Source organism: Lactuca saligna, chromosome 2, assembly GCF_052625555.1.
Source record: "Lactuca saligna cultivar CGN05327 chromosome 2, ASM5262555v1, whole genome shotgun sequence".
Taxonomy (NCBI): Eukaryota; Viridiplantae; Streptophyta; class Magnoliopsida; order Asterales; family Asteraceae; genus Lactuca; species Lactuca saligna.
The window spans coordinates 183773819-183782813 of record NC_136418.1 but is presented as its reverse complement, the minus strand read 5'-3'; the positions used below and the strand labels follow the sequence as shown (position 1 = coordinate 183782813).

At 32.5% G+C, this 8995-nt stretch overlaps 1 pseudogene across 1 annotated transcript; it reads right to left on the bottom strand.

Annotated features, from left to right (window-relative positions):
- Positions 1-2586: 2586 nt before the first annotated feature.
- LOC145028483 (cyclin-D3-2-like) lies at positions 2587-6235 on the bottom strand (annotated as a pseudogene). Its single transcript, XR_013676024.1, has 9 exons — positions 5214-6235; positions 4889-5092; positions 4649-4712; positions 4135-4455; positions 3927-4045; positions 3793-3848; positions 3513-3593; positions 3374-3425; positions 2587-2884 (listed from the first exon to the last, which is right to left on the bottom strand). The product of XR_013676024.1 is annotated as a cyclin-D3-2-like (transcript).
- Between the last annotated feature and the right edge of the window lie 2760 nt (positions 6236-8995).

Genomic DNA, 8995 nt, shown 5'->3' with positions numbered 1-8995 from the left:
TGATTTAATGTTGTTGATTTGCAAGTAATTTGAAGAAGGTGGAAGATGTCAGACCATTTTTGTTGCTTACTGCCTTCTATTCACAAGTATGGGCTTTCCTTCCCTAAATCGACTTATGGTCTTATTAGTAAATACGAATTGATTTCCATCTTTATCTATAAATTAGTCTTTCTAGATCTATTCACGGGTTCGTATTCTCCACCATCGACTTCACATGATCATCCATCACCCTCATGACAACCATCTGACACCACCACACAAGTCATTGATTTGTAACCTTACTTATCTTGAGTTGGATTTGCTAATGAAACCCCTAGATCTAAGTTGGAACTATTATATGTAGTACATCAAATGGTACGGCTTTAAACTTTTGTATATCTCCCCCCTATCTCAATATATGCTCATTTTTTCCTTATGTTTTGGTTTATTTTGAAATAGAAGCATGATCGAGTCTGGTTTTTTAGCCGATATCTTTGGTAAGTCCGATTTTTGGTTTATTTTGTAACTCGTGGTGTGTTAGGGAGTTCACATCATCCTCGAATGCAGCCCTTTCTCCTTATTTTTTATTTTTTCATTGATTGACCTCCATTTTTTTACCAAATCATAAACCTCACATAAAAAAAAATCAAAAAGGAGAAGTTGTCTGATAGTTTCAAACTCAGTTTCACGCGATTCCTTTTTTCTTACGTCCCTTCAAGTTCCAACCTTGGTATGAAGCTTAAATAATTCGAACTCCCATCTTGATTATATATTTATAAAATTGAATTAATCATTCTTATATCTGCTTCTTTCTGTGTTGCGTTAAAATTGGTTAATTTGTTCGTGATGTTCATTTACTTATTGTGGATAATTAGGGCTTGGCAGCGCTAAATTAACGACTCTGATTCCTCTACTTCATTGTAAATATCTTTTCACAATTCCACTTAAGAAAAGGCTTTTACTTTGTTGTGGTAAATTAACAATAATTATTTTGTTTTTTTCAGTATTTTTCTAGATTCAAGCTACAAAGTTGGGAAATTATCTCAGTTTGTTTTTATATTTCCACCCTGGATCTGATCTTTCAGATGATCTTCATGTAAGTGCTCTACAAGGTGAATTAGGGACACATTTTGAATTAGGGACAAAATAAGGTTAATTGAATCTCTATCCCTTCTGTTTTCCAATTTGTCCTTAATATGTTGGATTTTTCTTCATTTAGGTGCTCTACAGTCTACAGGACTCAACAACCACCATATTTTTCGGATCGCACACCTCACAACACTCACCACAGCCTCTTACCATCCTTATCGCCACTAATGTTCTCTCCTCACTACATAAAAGAAAATACGCACACACTGATCGATCTGCAAAATACCGAATTTTGATTTTTTTTTTCAATCCTAGATCATGTTTATCTTAGTTTCTCTGATATTTTTGGCCATGTTCTTTTAGTTTAGGTCTAAAAACAGATGATCTAAGTGTGCTAATTAGTTGCAGGTCCAAAACTTTTGAGGTAAATCTGCTTCTTTATAGGCACTGCTACTTCCGACTAGAAGAGATAAACCTTAAATTATTTCCTCTTTGAACCCCTTTTGTGATACTTTTCTAACATTTTTTCTGTTTTTTTATTTTGTGCTATTTTGTCTGACATCCAGAGTTTGGTATCAAGTAATCTGCAAATGAAATTTTGAAATCATCATTCTTTTGTTTATCTACTCATTAACTCTCATTTCTTTGTACTTTCTTTGATATTTTGCTTAGTTAATGATGCCATATTATTTAATTTCGGAGGATTGTAATATTTTTCCGGAAAACCTTCTGGGATGGTAAATCTGGAAAACCTTCTTTTTCTTTGAATTTGACATAAGTACTCGTGGTTTGGACCTTTGTGCTTTAATCCTGTCTATACGTAGAAATGTTGCATATATAAATATAGCCGATTGCATTTTCTTGAAAATGACATCTTTACCCCTGGTGTTGGTTCGGTTAAATAGTCATATAAACTTGTAGTGATTAGTGTTGCTTCAGTTGGATCTTAATCTATGATGTTATTCATGGTTTAAGTGATTAGTGTTCCACTTTCTTTAAAATCAATACCATATTTTGATAATGATAGTGTTAAGTGAAAAATTACTTTTTACAACATAACTCTGTCCAGTCTTGGTAGAAGACGGCTTTTAAATTAGAAAATATAGGATTTTCTGGAAAGTAAAAATGCCTATTTTGCCCTTCCATGTTTTTCTGATCATATTAAGTGATTGCCATTTAGAGAAGAGAAAAAAAACTGTTGGACAAATCATGCCATTTGGTTTGCAGACTTAAAGTGGATGAATACATGATATTAGGTCCCTAAATTCCTTTTTTTTTTTACTTTATCTAGCGAACTGACAGCAGAAAAATACATTATCATATCTAGATCAAAAACATATTATATAATCAGTCATCCATCATTAAATTTAACCAATGTTTTTCCATGTTGTGGTACCAACTAAAATAACACACTTGAGCTAGCTAACAAAATTTTGAACCACAATCATTGATAGTTTAAATTGTAGGGTTCAAAAAAAATTGCATTCGACCTCCCATTAGATAATAAAATAACAAAAAAAAAAAAACCTTTTTTTTTTACATTTAGATATTATCTCATTAAGAATCTGACCAAACATGATATTTTTTAAAACCTAAATTAAGACATTATGCATCATATTCAGACCTCGATTCAGAAGAAATAAATTGACACAGACTCATGACATTAGACCTGACCTGGATCAATGACATCCCCGTTTTTCAACCTTGCGATGAAATTACTAATGAAGAAGAGTTGATGTTGGTGTTGGTGTGAAGATGAACATAACATCAACACCTATGACTTTGAAATTTTAATCTCGGGTACCAATTATAGACCCTATCAAGAGTAAAATATAAAGGAACATTGTTATCTCTTGATTTATTCTAAAAATTGCATTGTTATTTCTAGCTTAGACTCAAAATTAGATTGATATTTCTTTCCTAGACCAGAAAAGATGGAAAGCCTGAAACACATTTCAATCAGTAGATATTGGTCTGTTCATTTGGTTTTTTTAATGTGGCAGTCCAGAATTTATGAAAAATACGCTTAACGTAATTTTTAAAATCATGATGGGAGACGATGGACTCCATGATTGGTTAATGACTTACAAGCAAACAACACCAAACTTTCAATTCGTCATTAACTTCTAGTCAACGATAATAGAGATTTTTAGGAAGATGAGAAGGGCATTTATGTAATTTCCAATCCTATAATCAAACATCCTAAATCTATAATTAGGTAGATGTTTTTCTTGTTATGAAATTACTATAATTTAACATGAAAAATGGCCAAAAAGGTAACCTGAGGTGGGGAGAGGGGGATTACCTGCGAACCAACATCAAGACCATGTCATTTGATGTCCTTCCAACCTTCTTCCCTGAAAAAAAGACATAAAATATTTAACGAGTTGGCAATAACAATGATTGCACAAATACATATGCCCATAGATGCAATGGCAACTTACAAACTCACAATCTTCCGAAAATTTAAGCGTAGTTGAATTCTTTAATGTCAGCCACAACCTCCAATGGATCTTCTGGAACATCTTATAACAAAATGAATCATATAATTTTTTACCCTTTAACACAGCTCACAACAATTTATTTATATTCAAAAGGCACTCATTTGGTTGGATTTTGACAAACACAAAATGACAAAATCTAAAAAACATAAGATCCCTAATAAGATAAAACATCAACTAAACTAAGAAAGTTTATCGATAATCAATATAATGATATATATACCTCTCAAACCATTGACAACTTCATCGTAGAATGACAAATGAACTTCCTCGGAGCACCTAAAAAGTGAAACATCCCACTACTTCAGGTAACATAATAATGTAATAGAAAGAAACATGAATGTTAAAGCACCTAACCTTCACGATTTTGGCACCATTATTATATGATGAAAGTATCTGTAAAAGGAGCAGAATGTTGAATATTTTACAGAATACTCCATGTCACAATAATAGTCAGATGGATGAATAGAGGTTAGCTGAAAAGAAATAAGAATTTTATGTTGGAAAACTATAAATCTTTCGAGATAACAATATATGAAAGATAAATGTAAAAAAAAGAACATACCCTATGAGCTTTTTCTATTATTTTGACTTTAGAAAGTGTACCGTCTAATAAGTTATCATTCATTAAAGTTGAGGCGAATAAACACTTCTTATCTAGAATAGCAGCAACTTTTTTCATAACATGAGTGATAATAAGTTGGAAGGAAAAAGGAAAAGAAAAAAGAGTTGAATATCAAATTCTAATAAATATACAAATAGAAAAGGTTGCAGAAACTAATCGTATCTTCAGCTCTGAAAAACCATTGCACTCTAAAGTAATTTTTACCATCAGATGTTTTGAAAACTCCACAATCCTGCCAACATGTTTTTGATTTCCCTCACCCTGAAAAAATTTACTCACATAAATGACCTTCTTACCCCTGTAGTGAAGGATAGAAATGGCAATGCTAATACATAATAATCTAAACAATTGGTCATACAATTAACCTTGTTATCAAGGAACTTGTTTCCAATTAGTCAAACTAACATCTGCCTTTCAAATAAAAAAATGGAATATAATAATGAAAAGAACAAACCTCATTAATTTCATGAAACCTTTGACTCGTTCTTGATAATCTAGTGAGTTATCAGGATCAATCACTTTAAACACAAGAAACATTATAGCAGCAACCATTATAGATGGAAGATAAACCAGAGACCTTGAATTTGCATTTCATGTTCATATCACATACTTGATTTGAATTAAATGAAAATCAAAACAATTCATTGACTCATGACAATATGATTAAGTTTATGAAGGGTTTTTAGAACGTTACCATTGGCGACAGCAATAGCATTTCTTTTGCATCTGTTCATGAACTCTGAATGATAACGATGAGTGATTAAACCAAGCCTCCTCATTGTGTAATCGAATATTGCAAGTGGGGTTACTGGATTTATCTTCCATTGAAGAGACGAAACACTAAAAGCTCCATTTTCATTATAGTCTTGGATTCGAATACGTATTTTGGTCCTTTGACCTAAACGAAAACAACCCACAAAAGAAAGAGATGTGTTAATAACAAAATAATGACATTGGCGTTTTCCCAAACAGTTGGAGAGCATTCGTATATATTAGATGTGATGGATATGGATACGTACTTGCAGGTCCAAGAGAATAGGGGTATGGATTTCTTCAACTTTAGAAGCTAAAGAAAGACAAAAGATTGCAGCTAACTGATTCATCCATTGCTTATCTTTCTAGAAAGAGTCACTCAACAGGAATCTATCGAAGTAACTAACAGCCAAAATGGTTGTCATATCAACAAATTCGTAATGCGTACTAAGCCTAATCATCCAATCGAATGATTCTTTCCTTAAACCTATTAAAACCCTATCACTGAACAAATCCCCTTTCTTCTGAAACAATATTTTTCTCTTTAGACAAAAGGGAAGCAAGCTTGTCTTCTTCCCACAACAGATCATGTTCAAAATGGGTAAAAAGATGAGCTTTTTGTTTCACGAATTGAATTTCTTCTTCAAATAAACCAAACCCAAACCTACATCCAATATCCAAATCGTTTTCTTGCTCATCACATAAAAGACCATCATCAAAAGAAAATGAAGGGTTTTCAGAACACACATTCTCATTTTTCATCTTCTTGTGGTAAGTGGATGTAAGATGAATCAGAAAAGATTGGTCGACATGATGTGAGAATTAGGTCAAATAGAAAAAAGATTGGAAAAAACTTACCGGGTAAATATCGATAACGACTGAGGTGTTGCTGAGCCTGTACAACGTCATTCTAGAAGGTTCCATGGCGGTCTGATCAAGCCCTAGAGTTTTATGTAACAGAAGGATTTGCTTATCGTGCGTAGTGACGTTCGATCTGATGACAATGGATATGATTTTGAAAAGGTCTCCGGTAATGGTGATGCCTCTTATCCCGGTTGTCTTCTTCCTGAAATATGCAGTTGTACAAAAGGTCAAAACTTGATATGTTGGTGTGTATGGCGTGGAGAAGTTTGTATTTGCAATTGTGATGATCGGAGGGATGGTTTGAGAGGAGGATTGTCGCGCCACCACCGTGGAAGACGGCGTAACATGACTTAGGGTTTCTCGGTGAAGACGACTAATTTAGCGTTTTTGTACTGCATAATAAGTTGTATATGAGGCAGTAAGTTGTATATGAGGCAGTAGGTACTGTACCTCTTAAATTTCTTAAGATATATATAGGGTTATGTTATTTTGTTTCTAGTAACTATTGTGTGACGGAATGCACAGATCTGGATCATTGGATGGAATATATCAAATGTCATGATTTGAGAGTCTATAATAGTAGAATAGGGTAACATGTACCATATAATCATACAAATTTCAGCATAAGGGCATTTTAGTCAATTACACTATATTAAAAAAGGAAATTTTCGAAATTTTAGGGATAATTAATTCCTTTATTTTTAAAAATCTGAATATTTTAAATTAATTCAAAATTAAAAATCCGATTTTATTCTGTCAGAATGATAAAATGTTAACCATAAACCAGTAAATATATTTTTCGATTTTATTCTATCAGAATGACAGAATGTCAACCATAAACTAGTAAAATACATTCTGAAAAGACTACACAAAATCAATTATTGAACTAATAATATACCAAATAATTACATTTTATGATTGTGATTTATTGAATAATAACAATATTCTGAAAGAAAAAAGAAAAAAAAAACATCAAAATCTGACAAAAACACTAATCTATTCTTAGAACATATTGTTTTTAAGCAACACTTTATACATTGTAACATAACACATTCTGGTATAATACACTTTAGTTCTCTATGTTTTCTTCCTTCTTCACATCAGTGTTAGCCTTTTCAAAACCTAAATCCACAAAGAAAACATAATCAAGTTTAAAAAACTAAAAAATTCAATGCATTCTAAAAGAATAAAACTATAAATTCTAATAAAATGTATTAAAATTTCAAACGCATTCTAAGAGAATAAAACTATAAATTATAACAGAATGCATTTATATAAATAAATTCTAAGAGAATACATTACATAATGCACTTAAATCATAGTCTTTTCTTTTATATGCATAAACATTCTACAACATGTATAAATGTATTCTGACAGAATTAGGGATGAGCAAAAGGACCGAACCGGCCAGAACCGGCCCGAACCGGACCGGAACCGGGAACCGGCTTCGGCCAAAATCAAGAACCGAACCGGCCCGGCGGTTCTATCGGTCCGGTTCTACCGGTTCCCGGTTCCTACCGGTTCTTGTCGTGTCTTCAAATGTTGGAACCAGTCCTTGAAAAATAGCATCATACGGTTCCGGTTTTTGCCGGTTCCTACCGGTTCCCGGTTCCAAAAATCTACAAAAATAACGTCCCGGTCCCGGCCCGACCGGTTCCATCGGGTTCCGGTTCCGGTGCCGGTTCCGGTTCCGGTACCGGTTCCAGCCGGTTCCCCGGTCCATTTGTTCATCCCTAGACAGAATTACTAGCAACACATGTTTTATGTAATATTTATATTCTTATAGAATGAACATGTGTTTGCATTTTGATATGAAAAAGAATCCCCAACTTAACCCTTTTCATTCTAACATGATACACACCGCTATTTTCTTATTCCAGTAAAATAGTTTTACTAAAACTATCGGAATCTATGAAATCAGCTGATAAAATAAGGGTAATTTAATCCTTTTGGTCAATTTGAACCAAAACACCAAAATCAATAAAAAATAATTAATATTATACACTTCCACATCACAATCACAATTACTTTTCATGAAATAGCGAACTAAATAACCAATTACTTTTCATGAAACAATGACTTGTGAATTAAATTAGGAAACGATTATCTACATGTTTGAGGGAAACAACAATTAATATTAAATTACATTTCAAGATTTTCAAAACAGAAAAAATGATGCATTTACATTTAGGAATAAAATAAATAATTAATTCACCTTTGTTGATGTTCCTCTGTTGCCGATTGCCACAAAAATCAATTCATGAAATCACTGATGAGATATGGTCCAACATACGATGCCGCAACACTTGTAATAGCGAAAAGGGCATTAATTGCTACTTTCTTTCTTGTAAAACAATAAATCTATTTGTAATTTGATGGGTTTTGCGCTAAGCATTTGCCGAAGGATTCAGAGGTAAAACTACCGGAATCTATGAAATCAACATCCAGGACTTCATCTTGGTCGCCTGCGAAGCCTTTGTATTTTCCCACTCGTTGCCTTCGTTCATCAATCCACACAAGGTAGATGGCGATTAGGGTTGGATTGATAAGATGATGTTGATGAGATATGGCGCATTGATCGGTGGTTGTGGTATTTGAAGAAAAACGGGCGTAGATATAGACGTGAAGAAACTAGGTTAAAAGTCAATAAATCAATACCATGAGTTGGAGATCGATTGTAGAAGAAGCGGTGGATAGAAACGATGGGGAGTTCGATTTAGGGCTAATGTTTTAAATTTATATTTGCTTTTTGCGTGATATAAGGAATATCAATTATCTAACATAATTAACTATTTAAAGATTACTATAATACCTTTAAATGATTTATTTAATTATTTATTTTTTCCAAAATTCGTATTGGTGCATTAATACACACAATAGTTGCTAGAATCATTTGAACCTAATTTTTTTTTTCTCTCTCTCTCTCTCTCTCTCTCTCTCTATATATATATATATATATATATATATATATATATATATATATATATATATATATATATATATATATACATACGTGATTGTGAATAGTAAATACATTTATAAAAGCCACAAATATAATCCAACCAAATCTTTCAATACCAAATATCTCTTACAATTCATGAATTCAACAAATAATAGTATTAATAACTAATAATTCATAATAAAACAAAAAGGACATGCTATTCATATAAACTCGTACTCATAT